This window comes from Bufo bufo, chromosome 3 (genome assembly GCF_905171765.1).
Source record: "Bufo bufo chromosome 3, aBufBuf1.1, whole genome shotgun sequence".
Taxonomy (NCBI): Eukaryota; Metazoa; Chordata; class Amphibia; order Anura; family Bufonidae; genus Bufo; species Bufo bufo.
Window position 1 is genome coordinate 317,647,855 of NC_053391.1, and position 20,914 is coordinate 317,668,768.

Consider the following 20,914-nt stretch of genomic DNA (forward strand, 5'->3'; position numbering starts at 1 on the left):
ACTTCTGACCTACACTACTTTGACCGTTTATTGCTCGGTCATGCAACTTACCACCCAAATGAATTTTACCTCCTTTTCTTCTCACTAATAGAGCTTTCATTTGGTGTTATTTCATTGCTGCTGACATTTTTACTTTTTTTGTTATTAATCGAAATTTAACGATTTTTTTGCAAAAAAATGACATTTTTCACTTTCAGTTGTAAAATTTTGCAAAAAAAACGACATCCATATATAAATTTTTCTCTAAATTTATTGTTCTACATGTCTTTGATAAAAAAAAAATGTTTGGGTAAAAAAAAATGGTTTGGGTAAAAGTTATAGCGTTTACAAACTATGGTACAAAAATGTGAATTTCCGCTTTTTGACGCAGCTCTGACTTTCTAAGCACCTGTCATGTTTCCTGAGGTTCTACAATGCCCAGACAGTACAAACACCCCACAAATGACCCCATTTCGGAAAGTAGACACCCTAAGGTATTCGCTGATGGGCATAGTGAGTTCATAGAAGTTTTAATTTTTTGTCACAAGTTAGCGGAAAATGGTGATTTTTTTTTATTTTTATTTTTTTATTACAAAGTCTCAAATTCCACTAACTTGTGACAAAAAATAAAAACTTCTATGAACTCACTATGCCCATCAGCGAATACCTTGGGGTGTCTTCTTTCCAAAATGGGGTCACTTGTGGGGTAGTTATACTGCCCTGGCATTCTAGGGGCCCAAATGTGTGGTAAGTAGTTTGAAATCAAAATCTGTAAAAAATGGCCGGTGAAATCCGAAAGGTGCTCTTTGGAATGTGGGCCCCTTTGCCCATCTAGGCTGCAAAAAAGTGTCACACATGTGGTATCTCCGTACTCAGGAGAAGTTGGGCAATTTGTTTTGGGGTGTCATTTTACATATACCCATGCTGGGTGAGATAAATATCTTGGTCAAATGCCAACTTTGTATAAAAAAATGGGAAAAGTTGTCTTTTGCCAAGATATTTCTCTCACCCAGCATAGGTATATGAAAAATGACACCCTAAAACACATTGCCCAACTTCTCTTGAGTACGGAGATACCACATGTGTGACACTTTTTTGCAGCCTAGGTGGGCAAAGGGGCCCACATTCCAAAGAGCACCGTTCGGATTTCACCGGCCATTTTTGACACATTTTGATTTCAAACTACTTACCACACATTCTGGCCCCTAAAATGCCAGGGCAGTATAACTACCCCACAAGTGACCCCATTTTGGAAAGAAGACACCCCAAGGTATTCGCTGATGGGCATAGTGAGTTCATGGAAGTTTTTATTTTTTGTCACAAGTTAGTGGAATATGAGACTTTGTAAGAAAAAAAAAAAAATCATCATTTTCCGCTAACTTGTGACAAAAAATAAACAATTCTAGGAACTCGCCATGCCCCTCACGAAATACCTTGGGGTGTCTTCTTTCCAAAATGGGGTCACTTGTGGGGTAATTATACTGCCCTGGCATTCTATCGGCCCGAATGTGTGGTAAGTAGTTTGAAATCAAAATCTGTAAAAAATGGCCGGTGAAATCCGAAAGGTGCTCTTTGGAATGTGGGCCCCTTTGCCCACCTAGGCTGCAAAAAAGTGTCACACATCTGGTATCTCCGTACTCAGGAGAAGTTGGGCAATGTGTTTTGGGGTGTCATTTTTCATATACCTATGCTGGGTGAGAGAAATATCTTGGCAAAAGACAACTTTTCCCATTTTTTTATACAAAGTTGGCATTTGACCAAGATATTTATCTCACCCAGCATGGTTATATGTAAAATGACACCCCAAAACACATTGCCCATATTCTCCTGAGTACGGTGATACCACATGTGTGACACTTTTTTGCAGCCAAGGTGGGCAAATGGGCCCATATTCCAAAGAGCACCTTTTGAATTTCACAGGCCATTTTTTACAGATTTTGATTTGAAACTACTTCGCACGCATTTGGGCCCCTAAAAGGCCAGGGCAGTATAACTTCCCCAAAAGTGACCCCATTTTGGAAAGAAGACACCCCAAGGTATTCCGTGAGGGGCATGGCGAGTTCCTAGAATTTTTTATTTTTTGTCACAAGTTAGCGGAAAATGATGTTTTTTTTTTGTTTTGTTTTTTTTACAAAGTCTCATATTCCACTAACTTGTGACAAAAAATAAAAACTTCCATGAACTCACTATGCCCATCATGAAATACCTTGGGGTGTCTTCTTTCCAAAATGGGGTCACTTGTGGGGTAGTTATACTGCCCTGGCATTTTAGGGGCCCAAATGCGTGCAAAGTAGTTTGAAATCAAAATGTGTAAAAAATGGCCTGTGAAATCCGAAAGGTGCTCTTTGGAATGTGGGCCCCTTTGCCCACCTAGGCTGCAAAAAAGTGTCACACATGTGGTATCGCCGTACTCAGGAGAAGTTGGGCAATGTGTTTGGGGTGTCATTTTACATATACCCATGCTGGGTGAGATAAATATCTTGGTCAAATGCCAACTTTGTATAAAAAAAATGGGAAAAGTTGTCATTTGCCGAGATATTTCTCTCACCCAGCATGGGTATATGTAAAAAGACACCCCAAAACACATTGCCCAACTTCTCCTGAGTAAGGTGATACCACATGTGTGACACTTTTTTGCAGCCAAGGTGGGCAAATGGGCCCACATTCCAAAGAGCACCTTTTGGATTTCACAGGCCATTTTTTACAGATTTTGATTTGAAACTACTTTGCACGCATTTGGGCCCCTAAAGGGCCAGGGCAGTATAACTACCCCACAAGTGACCCCATTTTGGAAAGAAGACACCCCAAGGTATTCCGTGAGGGGCATGGCGAGTTCCTAGAATTTTTTATTTTTTGTCACAAGTTAGCGGAAAATGATGTTTTTTTTTGTTTTTTGTTTTTTTCTTACAAAGTCTCATATTCCACTAACTTGTGACAAAAAATAAAAACTTCCATGAACTCACTATGCCCATCAAGAAATACCTTGGGGTGTCTTCTTTCCAAAATGAGGTCACTTGTGAAGTAGTTATACTGCCTTGGCATTTTAGGGGCCCAAATGCGTGGTAAGTAGTTTGAAATCAAAATGTGTAAAAAATGGCCTGTGAAATCCGAAATGTGCTCTTTGGAATGTGGGCCCCTTTGCCCACCTAGGCTGCAAAAAAGTGTCACACATGTGGTATCGCCGTACTCAGGAGAAGTTGAGGAATGTGTTTTGGGGTGTCATTTTACATATACCCATGCTGGGTGAGATAAATATCTTGGTCAAATGCCAACTTTGTATAAAAAAATGGGAAAAGTTGTCTTTTGCCGAGATATTTCTCTCACCCAGCATGGGTATATGTAAAAAGACACCCCAAAACACATTGCCCAACTTCTCCTGAGTACGGCGATACCACATGTGTATTCGCATTCGGGCACCTAAAATGCCAGGGCAGTATAACTACCCCACAAGTGACCCCATTTTGGAAAGAAGACACCCCCAGGTATTTTGTGATGGGCATAGTGAGTTCATGGAAGTTTTTATTTTTTGTCACAAGTTAGTGGAATATGAGACTTTGCAAGAAAAAATAAATAAATCATCATTCTCCACTAACTTGTGACAAAAAATAAAAAAATCTAGGAACTCACTATGCCCATCAGCGAATACCTTAGGGTGTCTACTTTCCGAAATGGGGTTATTTGTGGGATCTTTCTACTGTCTGGGCATTGTAGAACCTCAGGAAACATGACAGGTGCTCAGAAAGTCAGAGCTGCTTCAAAAAGCGGAAATTCACATTTTTGTACCATAGTTTGTAAACGCTATAACTTTTACCCAAACCATTTTTTTTTTACCCAAACATTTTTTTTTTATCAAAGACATTTATATATGGATGTCGTTTTTTTTACAAAATTTTACAACTGAAAGTGAAAAATGTCATTTTTTTACAAAAAAATCTGTAAATTTCGATTAATAACAAAAAAAGTAAAAATGTCAACAGCAATGAAATACCACCAAATGAAAGCTCTATTAGTGAGAAGAAAAGGAGGTAAAATTTATTTGGGTGGTAAGTTGCAGGACCGAGCAATAAACCGCTAAAGTTGTGGAGTGCCGATTTGTAAAAAAGGGCCTGGTCTTTAGGGGGGTATAAACCTGTGGTCCTTAAGTGGTTAAAGAAACACACAGAGAAAACTTTCTTTATTAAAAAATGGTCTTGGATTTCTGTGGCTTCGGCCCTTTAACAACCTCAGCCCCCTTAGCTTAAACACCCTTAATTACCAGGCCACTTTTTACACTTCTGACCTACACTACTTTGACCGTTTATTGCTCGGTCATGCAACTTACCACCCAAATGAATTTTACATCCTTTTCTTCTCACTAATAGAGCTTTCATTTGGTCGTATTTCATTGCTGCTGACATTTTTACTTTTTTTGTTATAAATCGAAATTTAACGATTTTTTTTGCTAAAAAATGACATTTTTCACTTTCAGTTGTAAAATTTTGCAAAAAAAACTACATCCATATGTAAATGTTTCTCTAAATTTATTGTTCTACATGTCTTTGATTAAAAAAAAATGTTTAAGTAAAAAAAAAAATGGTTTGGGTAAAAGTTATAGCGTTTACAAACTATGGAACAAAAAATGTGAATTTCCGCTTTTTGAAGCAGCTCTGACTTTTTAAGCACCTGTCATGTTTCCTGAGGTTCTACAATGCCCAGACAGTACAAACACCCCACAAATGACCCCATTTCAGAAAGTAGACACCCTAAGGTATTCGCTGATGGGCATAGTGAGTTCATAGATCCTTTTATTTTTTGTCACAAGTTAGCGGAAAATGATGATTTTTTTTTTTTTTCTTACAAAGTCTCATATTCCACTAACTTGTGACAAAAAATAAAAACTTCTATGAACTCACTATGCCATTAGCGAATACCTTGGGGTGTCTTCTTTCCAAAATGGGGTCACTTGTGGGGTAGTTATACTGCCCTGGCATTCTAGGGGCCCAAATGTGTGGTAAGTAGTGTGAAATCAAAATCTGTAAAAAAAAATGGCCGGTGAAATCCAAAAGGTGCTCTTTGGAATGTGGGCCCCTTTGCCCACCTAGGCTGCAAAAAAGTGTCACACATGTGGTATCTCCGTACTCAGGAGAAGTTGGGCAATGTGTTTTGGGGTGTCATTTTTTCATATACCTATGCTGGGTGAGAGAAATATCTCGGCAAAAGACAACTTTTCCCATTTTTTTATACAAAGTTGGCATTTGACCAAGATATTTATCTAACCCAGCATGGGTATATGTAAAATGACACCCCAAAACACATTGCCCAACTTCTCCTGAGTACGGAGATACCACATGTGTGACACTTTTTTGCCGCCTAGGTGGGCAAAGGGGCCCACATTCCAAAGAGCACCTTTCGGATTTTACCGGCCATTTTTTTACAGATTTTGATTTCAAACTACTTACCACACATTTGGGCCCCTAGAATGCCAGGGCAGTATAACTACCCCACAAGTGACCCCATTTTGGAAAGAAGACACCCCAAGGTATTCGCTGATGGGCATAGTGGGTTTATGGAAGTTTTAATTTTTTTCAAAAGTTAGTGGAATATGAGACTTTGCAAGAGAAAAAAAAATAAAATCATCATTTTCCGCTAACTTGTGACAAAAAATAAAAAATTCTAGGAACTCTGCATGCCCCTCACGGAATCCCTTGGGGTGTCTTCTTTCCTAAATGGGGTCACTTGTGGGGTAGTTATACTGCCCTGGCATTCTAGGGGCCCGAATGTGTAGTAAGTAGTTTGAAATCAAAATCTGTAAAAAATGGCCGGTGAAATCCGAAAGGTGCTCTTTGGAATGTGGGCCCCTTTACCCACCTAGGCTGCAAAAAAGTGTCACACATGTGGTATCTCCGTACTCAGGAGAAGTTGGGCAATGTGTTTTGTGGTGTCATTTTTCATATACCTATGCTGGGTGAGAGAAATATCTCGGCAAAAGACAACTTTTCCCATTTTTTTTATACAAAGTTGGCATTTGACCAAGATATTTATCTAACCCAGCATGGGTATATGTAAAATGACACCACAAAACACATTGCCCAACTTCTCCTGAGTACGGAGATACCACATGTGTGACACTTTATTGCAGCCTAGGTGGGCAAAGGGGCCCACATTCCAAAGAGCACCTTTCGGATTTCACCGGCCATTTTTTACACATTTTGATTTCAAACTACTTACCACACATTTGGGCCCCTAGAATGCCAGGGCAGTATAACTACCCCACAAGTGACCCCATTTTGGAAAGAAGACATCCCAAGGTATTCGCTGATGGGCATAGTGAGTTCATGGAAGTTTTTATTTTTTGTCACAAGTTAGTGGAATATGAGACTTTGCAAGAAAAAATAAATAAATCATCATTCTCCACTAACTTGTGACAAAAAATAAAAAAATCTAGGAACTCACTATGCCCATCAGCGAATACCTTAGGGTGTCTACTTTCCGAAATGGGGTTATTTGTGGGATTTTTCTACTGTCTGGCCATTGTAGAACCTCAGGAAACATGACAGGTGCTCAGAAAGTCAGAGCTGCTTCAAAAAGCGGAAATTCACATTTTTGTACCATAGTTTGTAAACGCTATAACTTTTACCCAAACCATTTTTTTTTTACCCAAACATTTTTTTTTTATCAAAGACATTTATATATGGATGTCGTTTTTTTTTGCAAAATTTTACAACTGAAAGTGAAAAATGTCATTTTTTTGCAAAAAAATCTGTAAATTTCGATTAATAACAAAAAAGTAAAAATGTCAACAGCAATGAAATACCACCAAATGAAAGCTCTATTAGTGAGAAGAAAAGGAGGTAAAATTTATTTGGGTGGTAAGTTGCAGGACCGAGCAATAAACCGCTAAAGTTGTGGAGTGCCGATTTGTAAAAAAGGGCCTGGTCTTTAGGGGGGTATAAACCTGTGGTCCTTAAGTGGTTAAAGAAACACACAGAGAAAACTTTCTTTATTAAAAAATGGTCTTGGATTTCTGTGGCTTCAGCCCTTTAACAACCTCAGCCCCCTTAGCTTAAACACCCTTAATTACCAGGCCACTTTTTACACTTCTGACCTACACTACTTTGACCGTTTATTGCTCGGTCATGCAACTTACCACCCAAATGAATTTTACATCCTTTTCTTCTCACTAATAGAGCTTTCATTTGGTCGTATTTCATTGCTGCTGACAATTTTACTTTTTTTGTTATAAATCGAAATTTAACGATTTTTTTGCCAAAAAATGACATTTTTCACTTTCAGTTGTAAAATTTTGCAAAAAAAACTACATCCATATATAAATTTTTCTCTAAATTTATTGTTCTACATGTCTTTGATTAAAAAAAAATGTTTGGGTAAAAAAAAAATGGTTTGGGTAAAAGTTATAGCGTTTACAAACTATGGTACAAAAAATGTGAATTTCCGCTTTTTGAAGCAGCTCTGACTTTCTAAGCACCTGTCATGTTTCCTGAGGTTCTACAATGCCCAGACAGTACAAACACCCCACAAATGACCCCATTTCAGAAAGTAGACACCCTAAGGTATTCGCTGATGGGCATAGTGAGTTCATAGATCCTTTTATTTTTTGTCACAAGTTAGCGGAAAATGATGATTTTTTTTTTTTTCTTACAAAGTCTCATATTCCACTAACTTGTGACAAAAAATAAAAACTTCTATGAACTCACTATGCCATCAGCGAATACCTTGGGGTGTCTTATTTCCAAAATGGGGTCACTTGTGGGGTAGTTATACTGCCCTGGCATTCTAGGGGCTCAAATGTGTGGTAAGTAGTGTGAAATCAAAATCTGTAAAAAAAAATGGCCGGTGAAATCCGAAAGGTGCTCTTTGGAATGTGGGCCCCTTTGCCCACCTAGGCTGCAAAAAAGTGTCACACATGTGGTATCTCCGTACTCAGGAGAAGTTGGGCAATGTGTTTTGGGGTGTCATTTTTCATATACCTATGCTGGGTGAGAGAAATATCTCGGCAAAAGACAACTTTTCCCATTTTTTTATACAAAGTTGGCATTTGACCAAGATATTTATCTAACCCAGCATGGGTATATGTAAAATGACACCCCAAAACACATTGCCCAACTTCTCCTGAGTACGGAGATACCACATGTGTGACACTTTTTTGCAGCCTAGGTGGGCAAAGGGGCCCACATTCCAAAGAGCACCTTTCGGATTTTACCGGCCATTTTTTTACAGATTTTGATTTCAAACTACTTACCACACATTTGGGCCCCTAGAATGCCAGCGCAGTATAACTACCCCACAAGTGACCCCATTTTGGAAAGAAGACACCCCAAGGTATTCGCTGATGGGCATAGTGGGTTTATGGAAGTTTTAATTTTTTTCAAAAGTTAGTGGAATATGAGACTTTGCAAGAGAAAAAAAAATAAAATCATCATTTTCCGCTAACTTGTGACAAAAAATAAAAAATTCTAGGAACTCTGCATGCCCCTCACGGAATCCCTTAGGGTGTCTTCTTTCCTAAATGGGGTCACTTGTGGGGTAGTTATACTGCCCTGGCATTCTAGGGGCCCGAATGTGTAGTAAGTAGTTTGAAATCAAAATCTGTAAAAAATAGCCGGTGAAATCCGAAAGGTGCTCTTTGGAATGTGGGCCCCTTTACCCACCTAGGCTGCAAAAAAGTGTCACACATGTGGTATCTCCGTACTCAGGAGAAGTTGGGCAATGTGTTTTGTGGTGTCATTTTTCATATACCTATGCTGGGTGAGAGAAATATCTCGGCAAAAGACAACTTTTCCCATTTTTTTATACAAAGTTGGCATTTGACCAAGATATTTATCTAACCCAGCATGGGTATATGTAAAATGACACCCCAAAACACATTGCCCAACTTCTCCTGAGTACGGAGATACCACATGTGTGACACTTTTTTGCAGCCTAGGTGGGCAAAGGGGCCCACATTCCAAAGAGCACCTTTCGGATTTCACCGGCCATTTTTTACACATTTTGATTTCAAACTACTTACCACACATTTGGGCCCCTAGAATGCCAGGGCAGTATAACTACCCCACAAGTGACCCCATTTTGGAAAGAAGACATCCCAAGGTATTCGCTGATGGGCATAGTGAGTTCATGGAAGTTTTTATTTTTTGTCACAAGTTAGTGGAATATGAGACTTTGCAAGAAAAAATAAATAAATCATCATTCTCCACTAACTTGTGACAAAAAATAAAAAAATCTAGGAACTCACTATGCCCATCAGCGAATACCTTAGGGTGTCTACTTTCCGAAATGGGGTTATTTGTGGGATTTTTCTACTGTCTGGCCATTGTAGAACCTCAGGAAACATGACAGGTGCTCAGAAAGTCAGAGCTGCTTCAAAAAGCGGAAATTCACATTTTTGTACCAGTTTGTAAACGCTATAACTTTTACCCAAACCATTTTTTTTTTACCCAAACATTTTTTTTTTATCAAAGACATTTATATATGGATGTCGTTTTTTTTTGCAAAATTTTACAACTGAAAGTGAAAAAGGTCATTTTTTTGCAAAAAAATCTGTAAATTTCGATTAATAACAAAAAAGTAAAAATGTCAACAGCAATGAAATACCACCAAATGAAAGCTCTATTAGTGAGAAGAAAAGGAGGTAAAATTTATTTGGGTGGTAAGTTGCAGGACCGAGCAATAAACCGCTAAAGTTGTGGAGTGCCGATTTGTAAAAAAGGGCCTGGTCTTTAGGGGGGTATAAACCTGTGGTCCTTAAGTGGTTAAAGAAACACACAGAGAAAACTTTCTTTATTAAAAAATGGTCTTGGATTTCTGTGGCTTCGGCCCTTTAACAACCTCAGCCCCCTTAGCTTAAACACCCTTAATTACCAGGCCACTTTTTACACTTCTGACCTACACTACTTTGACCGTTTATTGCTCGGTCATGCAACTTACCACCCAAATTAATTTTACATCCTTTTCTTCTCACTAATAGAGCTTTCATTTGGTCGTATTTCATTGCTGCTGACATTTTTACTTTTTTTGTTATAAATCGAAATTTAACGATTTTTTTGCCAAAAAATGACATTTTTCACTTTCAGTTGTAAAATTTTGCAAAAAAAAACTACATCCATATATAAATTTTTCTCTAAATTTATTGTTCTACATGTCTTTGATTAAAAAAAAATGTTTGGGTAAAAAAAAAAATGGTTTGGGTAAAAGTTATAGCGTTTACAAACTATGGTACAAAAAATGTGAATTTCCGCTTTTTGAAGCAGCTCTGACTTTATAAGCACCTGTCATGTTTCCTGAGGTTCTACAATGCCCAGACAGTACAAACACCCCACAAATGACCCCATTTCAGAAAGTAGACACCCTAAGGTATTCGCTGATGGGCATAGTGAGTTCATAGATCCTTTTATTTTTTGTCACAAGTTAGCGGAAAATGATGATTTTTTTTTTTTTCTTACAAAGTCTCATATTCCACTAACTTGTGACAAAAAATAAAAACTTCTATGAACTCACTATGCCATCAGCGAATACCTTGGGGTGTCTTCTTTCCAAAATGGGGTCACTTGTGGGGTAGTTATACTGCCCTGGCATTCTAGGGGCCCAAATGTGTGGTAAGTAGTTTGAAATCAAAATCTGTAAAAAAATGGCCGGTGAAATCCGAAAGGTGCTCTTTGGAATGTGGGCCCCTTTGCCCACCTAGGCTGCAAAAAAGTGTCACACATGTGGTATCTCCGTACTCAGGAGAAGTTGGGCAATGTGTTTTGGGGTGTCATTTTTCATATACCTATGCTGGGTGAGAGAAGTATCTCGGCAAAAGACAACTTTTCCCATTTTTTTATACAAAGTTGGCATTTGACCAAGATATTTATCTAACCCAGCATGGGTATATGTAAAATGACACCCCAAAACACATTGCCCAACTTCTCCTGAGTACGGAGATACCACATGTGTGACACTTTTTTGCAGCCTAGGTGGGCAAAGGGGCCCACATTCCAAAGAGCACCTTTCGGATTTCACCGGCCATTTTTTTACAGATTTTGATTTCAAACTACTTACCACACATTTGGGCCCCTAGAATGCCAGCGCAGTATAACTACCCCACAAGTGACCCCATTTTGGAAAGAAGACACCCCAAGGTATTCGCTGATGGGCATAGTGGGTTCATGGAAGTTTTAATTTTTTTCAAAAGTTAGTGGAATATGAGACTTTGCAAGAGAAAAAAAAAATAAAATCATCATTTTCCGCTAACTTGTGACAAAAAATAAAAAATTCTAGGAACTCTGCATGCCCCTCACGGAATCCCTTGGGGTGTCTTCTTTCTAAAATGGGGTCACTTGTGGGGTAGTTATACTGCCCTGGAATTCTAGGGGCCCGAATGTGTAGTAAGTAGTTTGAAATCAAAATCTGTAAAAAATGGCCGGTGAAATCCGAAAGGTGCTCTTTGGAATGTGGGCCCCTTTACCCACCTAGGCTGCAAAAAAGTGTCACACATGTGGTATCTTCGTACTCAGGAGAAGTTGGGCAATGTGTTTTGTGGTGTCATTTTTCATATACCTATGCTGGGTGAGAGAAATATCTCGGCAAAAGACAACTTTTCCCATTTTTTTATACAAAGTTGGCATTTGACCAAGATATTTATCTAACCCAGCATGGGTATATGTAAAATGACACCCCAAAACACATTGCCCAACTTCTCCTGAGTACGGAGATACCACATGTGTGACACTTTTTTGCAGCCTAGGTGGGCAAAGGGGCCCACATTCCAAAGAGCACCTTTCGGATTTCACCGGCCATTTTTGACACATTTTGATTTCAAACTACTTACCACACATTCTGGCCCCTAAAATGCCAGGGCAGTATAACTACCCCACAAGTGACCCCATTTTGGAAAGAAGACACCCCAAGGTATTCGCTGATGGTCATAGTGAGTTCATGGAAGTTTTTATTTTTTGTCACAAGTTAGTGGAATATGAGACTTTGTAAGAAAAAATAAAATAAAAAAAAAATCATCAATTTCCACTAACTTGTGACAAAAAATAAAAAATTCTAGGAACTCACCATGCCCCTCATGGAATACCTTGGGGTGTCTTCATTCCGAAATGGGGTCACTTGTGGGGTAGTTATACTGCCCTGGCATTCTAGGGGCCCGAATGTGTGGTAAGTAGTTTGAAATCAAAATCTGTAAAAAATGGCCGGTGAAATCCGAAAGGTGCTCTTTGGAATGTGGGCCCCTTTGCTCACCTAGGCTGCAAAAAAGTGTCACACATGTGGTATCGCCGTACTCAGGAGAAGTTGGGCAATGTGTTTTGGGGTGTCATTTTACATATACCCATGCTGGGTGAGATAAATATCTTGGTCAAATGCCAACTTTGTATAAAAAAATGGGAAAAGTTGTCTTTTGCCATGATATTTCTCTCACCCAGCATAGGTATATGAAAAATGACACCCCAAAACACATTGCCCAACTTCTCCTGAGTACGGAGATACCACATGTGTGACACTTTTTTGCAGCATAGGTGGGCAAAGGGGCCAACATTCCAAAGAGCACCTTTCGGATTTCACCGGCCATTTTTTACACATTTTGATTTCAAACTACTTACCACACATTCAAGCCCCTAAAATGCCAGGGCAGTATAACTACCACACAAGTGACCCCATTTTGGAAAGAAGACACCCCAAGGTATTCGCTGATGGGCATAATGAGTTCATGGAAGTTTTTATTTTTTGTCACAAGTTAGTGGAATATAAGACTTTGTAAGAAAAAAAATCATCATTTTCCGCTAACTTGTGACAAAAAATAAAAAATTCTAGGAACTCGCCATGGCCCTCACGGAATACCTTGGGGTGGCTTCTTTCTAAAATGGGGTCACTTGTGGGGTAGTTATACTGCCCTGGCATTCTAGGGGCCCAAATGTGTGGTAAGTAGTTTGAAATCAAAATCTGTAAAAAAATGGCCGGTGAAATCCGAAAGGTGCTCTTTGGAATGTGGGCCCCTTTGCCCACCTAGGCTGCAAAAAAGTGTCACACATGTGGTATCTCCGTACTCAGGAGAAGTTGGGCAATGTGTTTTGGGGTGTCATTTTTCATATACCTATGCTGGGTGAGAGAAATATCTCGGCAAAAGACAACTTTTCCCATTTTTTTATACAAAGTTGGCATTTGACCAAGATATTTATCTAACCCAGCATGGGTATATGTAAAATGACACCCCAAAACACATTGCCCAACTTCTCCTGAGTACGGAGATACCACATGTGTGACACTTTTTTGCAGCCTAGGTGGGCAAAGGGGCCCACATTCCAAAGAGCACCTTTCGGATTTCACCGGCCATTTTTTTACAGATTTTGATTTCAAACTACTTACCACACATTTGGGCCCCTAGAATGCCAGCGCAGTATAACTACCCCACAAGTGACCCCATTTTGGAAAGAAGACACCCCAAGGTATTCGCTGATGGGCATAGTGGGTTCATGGAAGTTTTAATTTTTTTCAAAAGTTAGTGGAATATGAGACTTTGCAAGAGAAAAAAAAAATAAAATCATCATTTTCCGCTAACTTGTGACAAAAAATAAAAAATTCTAGGAACTCTGCATGCCCCTCACGGAATCCCTTGGGGTGTCTTCTTTCCTAAATGGGGTCACTTGTGGGGTAGTTATACTGCCCTGGCATTCTAGGGGCCCGAATGTGTAGTAAGTAGTTTGAAATCAAAATCTGTAAAAAATGGCCGGTGAAATCCGAAAGGTGCTCTTTGGAATGTGGGCCCCTTTACCCACCTAGGCTGCAAAAAAGTGTCACACATGTGGTATCTCCGTACTCAGGAGAAGTTGGGCAATGTGTTTTGTGGTGTCATTTTTCATATACCTATGCTGGGTGAGAGAAATATCTCGGCAAAATACAACTTTTCCCATTTTTTTATACAAAGTTGGCATTTGACCAAGATATTTATCTAACCCAGCATGGGTATATGTAAAATGACACCCCAAAACACATTGCCCAACTTCTCCTGAGTACGGAGATACCACATGTGTGACACTTTTTTGCAGCCTAGGTGGGCAAAGGGGCCCACATTCCAAAGAGCACCTTTCGGATTTCACCGGCCATTTTTTACACATTTTGATTTCAAACTACTTACCACACATTTGGGCCCCTAGAATGCCAGGGCAGTATAACTACCCCACAAGTGACCCCATTTTGGAAAGAAGACATCCCAAGGTATTCGCTGATGGGCATAGTGAGTTCATGGAAGTTTTTATTTTTTGTCACAAGTTAGTGGAATATGAGACTTTGCAAGAAAAAATAAATAAATCATCATTCTCCACTAACTTGTGACAAAAAATAAAAAAATCTAGGAACTCACTATGCCCATCAGCGAATACCTTAGGGTGTCTACTTTCCGAAATGGGGTTATTTGTGGGATTTTTCTACTGTCTGGCCATTGTAGAACCTCAGGAAACATGACAGGTGCTCAGAAAGTCAGAGCTGCTTCAAAAAGCGGAAATTCACATTTTTGTACCAGTTTGTAAACGCTATAACTTTTACCCAAACCATTTTTTTTTTACCCAAACATTTTTTTTTTATCAAAGACATTTATATATGGATGTCGTTTTTTTTGCAAAATTTTACAACTGAAAGTGAAAAATGTCATTTTTTTGCAAAAAAATCTGTAAATTTCGATTAATAACAAAAAAGTAAAAATGTCAACAGCAATGAAATACCACCAAATGAAAGCTCTATTAGTGAGAAGAAAAGGAGGTAAAATTTATTTGGGTGGTAAGTTGCAGGACCGAGCAATAAACCGCTAAAGTTGTGGAGTGCCGATTTGTAAAAAAGGGCCTGGTCTTTAGGGGGGTATAAACCTGTGGTCCTTAAGTGGTTAAAGAAACACACAGAGAAAACTTTCTTTATTAAAAAATGGTCTTGGATTTCTGTGGCTTCGGCCCTTTAACAACCTCAGCCCCCTTAGCTTAAACACCCTTAATTACCAGGCCACTTTTTACACTTCTGACCTACACTACTTTGACCGTTTATTGCTCGGTCATGCAACTTACCACCCAAATTAATTTTACATCCTTTTCTTCTCACTAATAGAGCTTTCATTTGGTCGTATTTCATTGCTGCTGACATTTTTACTTTTTTTGTTATAAATCGAAATTTAACGATTTTTTTGCCAAAAAATGACATTTTTCACTTTCAGTTGTAAAATTTTGCAAAAAAAAACTACATCCATATATAAATTTTTCTCTAAATTTATTGTTCTAGGGGCGGAGCTTGCCAATGGCGGAGTGAGCAGCACACTGCCTGAGCTCCTGAGCACCGCCGGCATTTACAGCCCCATATAGCATCCAGAAGCCCGCAGATTTTTCATGGGTCGCAAGAGGGGCACAGCTAGCACCCCTGCACCCGCATCTCGAGAATCGGGGGACATCACAAAGTTCCTGTGCCCGTCCAGCCAGCCTGAAAGCCTGAGATCCGGCGCCACAACCTCCAAGATGGCGGAGCAGGCGCGGGAAACGAGCGCCTCTACTCCTCTGACTAGAGGGAAAACTGCGGCCCTCACCTCCAGGAACCAGGGGGAACATATCACCGGAGGACCTCCGGTTTCATATGCAGCAGTGGCAGCAGCGGTGAGTCCTACCTTGGGGTCCGTCCCTGCATCGCCAGCCTCCAGGGGTTCAGAGGCCTATTCAGGCCCACAGCTCTCCCACCACAGCTCCCCTGCCTTGTCGGCTGCCTCCAGTAGATCGCCCACTGCCCTCTCCCATGAGGATGACTGGGACTGGAAGCTCCATTTAAAATCCCTTCCCACTACTGCTGAGGTAGATGCTTTGCTCAGCAGGATGGAAGCTTCCCACAAACAAGATATTGCGGCCTTGCATCAGGATATCAGGCATGTGGGGCAGAGGGTAGAGGAGGTGGAGAACAAACAGGAGCAGATCTTTAATACCCTGGATTGTCACCGTGCAGTCATTAATGAGCACGCTGCTCAAATGCAGGACATTCTAACCCACATGGACGATATTGAAAACCGCAATAGGAGAAACAACCTCCGAATAAGGGGGGTCCCTGAATCTGTAGAAGATCTGCCATCCTGGGCGCAACGCCATTTTGCCTCACTTTTGGAAATTAATCCGGACAGGATCATTGAGATAGATCGGATCCATCGGGCGCTGGGCCCAAAATCAACGGACCTGAAACGTCCCAGGGACATTATTTGCCGTATTCACTTTTACAAGGAGAAGGAGTCCATCCTCAAAGCTGCTCGAGCTGCGGCTGGCCCTGAATCGGGCCCGAATACCATCCAGATCCTCCCGGACCTAGCACGCCGCACCTTACAACTTAGGAAGGCCTTGAAACCGCTTCTATCCACACTCAGGGACAATGAGATCCTGTATAGATGGGGGTATCCCTTCCAGCTCTCGGCCAAGAGAAACGGGAAGTCTGCTACGTTCAAATCTCTTGAAGACCTCCCCAGATTTCTGGCTACACTAGATCTCCCCGCGGTGGAGCTGCCTGACTGGCCCAGACCCCTCATGGTGCCGCCCGTTAGTGATCGTGAAGAATGGCAAGAGGCGATCCCGAAACCGCAGAGGCATCCCAGACGCCATTCCAGACCACCTGTTTGAGCCTAATTGGCTTTCGTGGGACTTCACATTTTATCCCAATGCGCTGGTTCAGTGTATAGTATTCATGTTCTAATGTTTTATGCTATATGTTATATATCTTTGATATTCCTTTTTATATGCCGGGGGTCAGTGGGGCTGCTGCCTTGCCCTTGACCTCTCCTCCCCTCGTTAGGGGTATCGACACCTGGTGTCGAACGTGACTATAGTCACTTACTAGTCTACCTCGGAGCCATAGTTTTTGGCTCTCTCTTATAGGAGGTTTTTTTTCTTTTCTTTTTCTTTGTTGTTTTATCTGCGTGTTGCTTGTTAGTCCTTGTCTCTTTCCTTTTGTTTGGATCCACGTGTTCCCTCCCCCACTTAATCCAGTTTCCTCTTAGAGGTCGGTAAGATGTCCCCTCTCTCTTTTTGTACGTATAATGCCAGGGGCCTAAATAAACCAGAAAAACGTAGCCAGATTCTATATCGCTTTCACCGGAAGCGGGTCATGCTTATTATGTTCCAGGAGACCCACTTTAAGCTTGCCTCGGTTCCCAGGTGCGACCGTGGGTATTACACGACTTGGTTCCATAGTCCCAACCCCGTCAAAAAAACAGGAGGTGTATCTATTGCATTCCACAAATCTTTTCGGCCTACGATTTTGGCTACAGATATTGATAGTAGGGGGCGCTATGTATTCCTCAAGCTGTCTGATGGTCCACGTGTATACACGGTTGCTAATGTCTATTTTCCCAACCAGGGGCAGATTCCATATGGCTCCAAGATTCTCAGGAAACTGGCTCGCTTTGCAGATGGATCCTCTATCATCCTGGGCGGTGATCTGAATATGGTGATGGACCCGGATCTGGATTCTTCGTCTGGTAGGTCAGCTATCTCTCCGGCATCCCAGCGTTCCTTTAGGGAAATCCTGTCCTCTCTCCGCCTTGTAGATCTCTGGAGGGTGCTGCATCCGGGAGTCAGAGATTTCAGTTTTCATTCTTTAGCCCATAATAGCTATGCCAGACTAGACCATTTATTTATTTCACAATCTTTGCTTGAGGAGAATCCACTTAGCTCAATGGATGGCTTCCTTTGGTCTGACCACACTCCAGTGTATGGCCTACTGAGATTTCAGCAGACGCCTTCCCGTCCCTTCACGTGGAGATTGAATGACAATCTTCTTAATGACCTGGTGTGCATGTCAGACATTAAGAAGGCCATCTCTGAGTTTACAGTTAACCACCAAACAGACCCCTCTCCCCCGCCGATTAAATGGGAAGCCCTTAAGTGTGTGCTCAGGGGGATTTTCATATCTCATGGCGCTAGACTCAAAAAGGAAAAGTCCGCTAAACTCTCCTCCCTACTTTCACAACTCGACGGGAAAGAGACCTCAAATAAATTGACCCCCTCTGATCAGTTGAAAGCTGATATCTCGCTGCTCCGCCAACAAGTAATTCAAATTCTAGACCAAAGATCACTATGTTTGCGTGATAAGGTAAAATTTGGATTTTTTGAATATGGCGATAAAAGTGGGAAGTGGCTTGCCAGAGCTCTACATCCTAGGTTGCCCCAGACCCAGATATCCTCACTTAACACATCCGACAAGGGAATTGTTTATGCTCCATCCGAAATCTCATCAGAATTCCGCACCTATTATAGCTCTCTTTATGACTTGAACACAGGGAGGGACTCAGCGTCTGCTTCCTTTACACAGGATACTAAAGATTATCTAGACCAATTCGGCCCTGAAAAGATTCCTAGCGTAGATTCTTTGGCGCTGGAAGATGACTTTTCATCCCCAGAAATTGCGGGAGTTATAAGAGAACTCAAAAATGGGAAAAGCCCAGGCCCAGATGGCCTTACCCCACGCTTTTATAAGCTTCTTATAGATGAGCTATCCCCCTTATTACTCGAATCTTTTAATTCCATAGCAGTGGGAACCCCCTTCCCTCCCCAAACTTTACAGGCCCATATAACGGTTATACCTAAACCTGATAAAGATCCCTCTTATTGCTCCAATTATAGGCCTATTTCTCTTTTAAACGTGGACCTAAAGGTGTACGCTAAATTACTAGCCTTACGATTACACCCCCTTATCCCGAAGTATATCCATCAGGAACAGGTGGGCTTTGTCCCGGGCAGGGAAGCTCGAGATAGTACCTTGAAGACCTTGGGCATCATAGCTAGAGCTAGGAATACTAGGTCTCCTCTGTGTTTACTTTCAGTGGATGCAGAGAAGGCCTTTGACAGGGTCAATTGGGGCTTCTTAACCTTAACCCTGGAGCATTTAGGACTCGGTTCTAAAATGATTAAACGTATTATGGCTCTCTACTCTTCTCCCTCAGCTCAGGTAAGGGCTAATGGCCTTTTATCCACACCTTTTGCTATCAAGAATGGTACACGCCAGGGTTGCCCCTTATCCCCCTTCCTATATATTCTGACCATGGAATCCTTAGCTAATGCGCTGCGCAATAATCAAGATATAAAGGGGGTGAGAGTTGGAACTAAGGAGCATAAACTTTCCCTTTTTGCCGATGATTTGCTTCTCTATCTGTCGGACCCCAGAATAGGCCTTCCTTCGGTCCTGCGGGAATTTGAGAGATTTGGGAGGCTTAGTAACTTCAAAGTTAATATCCAGAAATCTGAAATCTTGAATATTTCGTTACCACGCAGGGAAATTTCTCATGTTAAAGAAAGCTTCTCGTTTAAAGTAGCCTCGGACTCGATTCGCCACTTAGGCATTAACCTCCCAGCAAACCCCAATCTCCTCTTTCAACTGAACTACAAACCCTTATTTAGGAAGGTAGAGGCTTCTCTCCAGAAGTGGTCCCCCCTGCAGATTTCTTGGTTTGGTAGAATAAATGCCCTAAAGATGGATATCTTACCCAAATTCCTCTACCTGTTCCAGACTGCCCCGTGTATTATACCAAATAGTTTTTTTGCCCAATTGCGGTCATTAGCTTCTAGGTTTATCTGGAATGGCACTAAGGCCAGGGTGAGTTACAGAGTTTTATCCAGAGCGAAGAGTGTGGGGGGAGCTGGCCTTCCTGACTTCCAGGCATATTTTAGAGCTTCCATCTCTAACTGTGTTCTAGACCTTATACACAAACGATCTCTGAAACTTTGGGTAGACATAGAACACACCCTCGAGCCCCATATGGTACCTGGGATATTTTGGCTCCCTATAGCAACACTAAATAGCCTTCTACATACTCTTTGTTCTCCCCTACTTCAGATCCTGATCAAACTATGGAGTAGATTTGCCTCCAAAATCAAGTTAATCTCCGCACCGGGTCCTTTGACGCATATTGTGGCTCATCCTGGCCTCCCATCACAGATCAAGAATCTCCCCTTCTTTCGCACAATTCCCCCGCCCCGGATCCTAATTAGGGACATCTTTAACAGCTCAGGGCTCCTACCTCTCGTGGATCTATCACACATATGCCAAAACTCCCCGAGCCGCTGGTTCCACTACTTTCAACTTCGTAGCTTCTTGGGCTCTCTGGCTCCCGGATCGCAGTTGTCTGCCCCTCTGACAAATTTTGAAAAGCTCTGTGTTGCCAACACAGGCCCAGATCATGGTATTTCTTTGATATATGGCTTGCTGGGTGCCGGTGGGGATGGGGACCTATCACTCGTTGAACAGATGAGAGGTGTTGGGTTTGCCTCTGGTTGGGAGAGTGAACTGACGTTCTCCCTGTCCTCTGAGCAATGGAATCGTTCCCTCTTATTTACGCATAAATCATCCAGGTCCTGTCGTTTACAGGAGTTGAACTATAAGATCCTTACTCGTTGGTATAGGACGCCGGTTAAGTTGCATCATTTTTATCCATCGGTCCCCAACACCTGTTGGCGTTGCCATTCAGAGGTTGGTTCCATGCTACACATCTGGTGGGACTGCCCTGGGGTCGCCCCTTTGTGGCAAGATGTTTTTGCTCTGTATAATGCACTTTACCGGTCTACTATATCTCCTTCCCCTTTGATTGCCCTGCTCTCTATATTCCCGGGTAGGATCAAACATGTCAAAAAGGGAGTACTTAAAACATTTGTCCTTTCTATGAGACAGATCATACCACGCCAGTGGAGATCCTCAGACAGTTTGCAGAGAATTACGTGGATACGTGCCCTGGATGCCTTATTCAGGATGGAAGAAATGGAAGCTGAGGCCTGTAACCAAGTCCAAACATTTGCACTAACCTGGGAACCTTGGAATCAATTTAGGAGCTCCTCTCGTTTTCAAACCTGGTTGGTCTCAGGTGACTGTACCTGGGATACGTGATATGATGTCTTGTCCTTTCCCCTTCCCCCCGCCCCCCCTACTTTCCACCCCCCCCCCCCTTCCTCCCCTGTCTTTT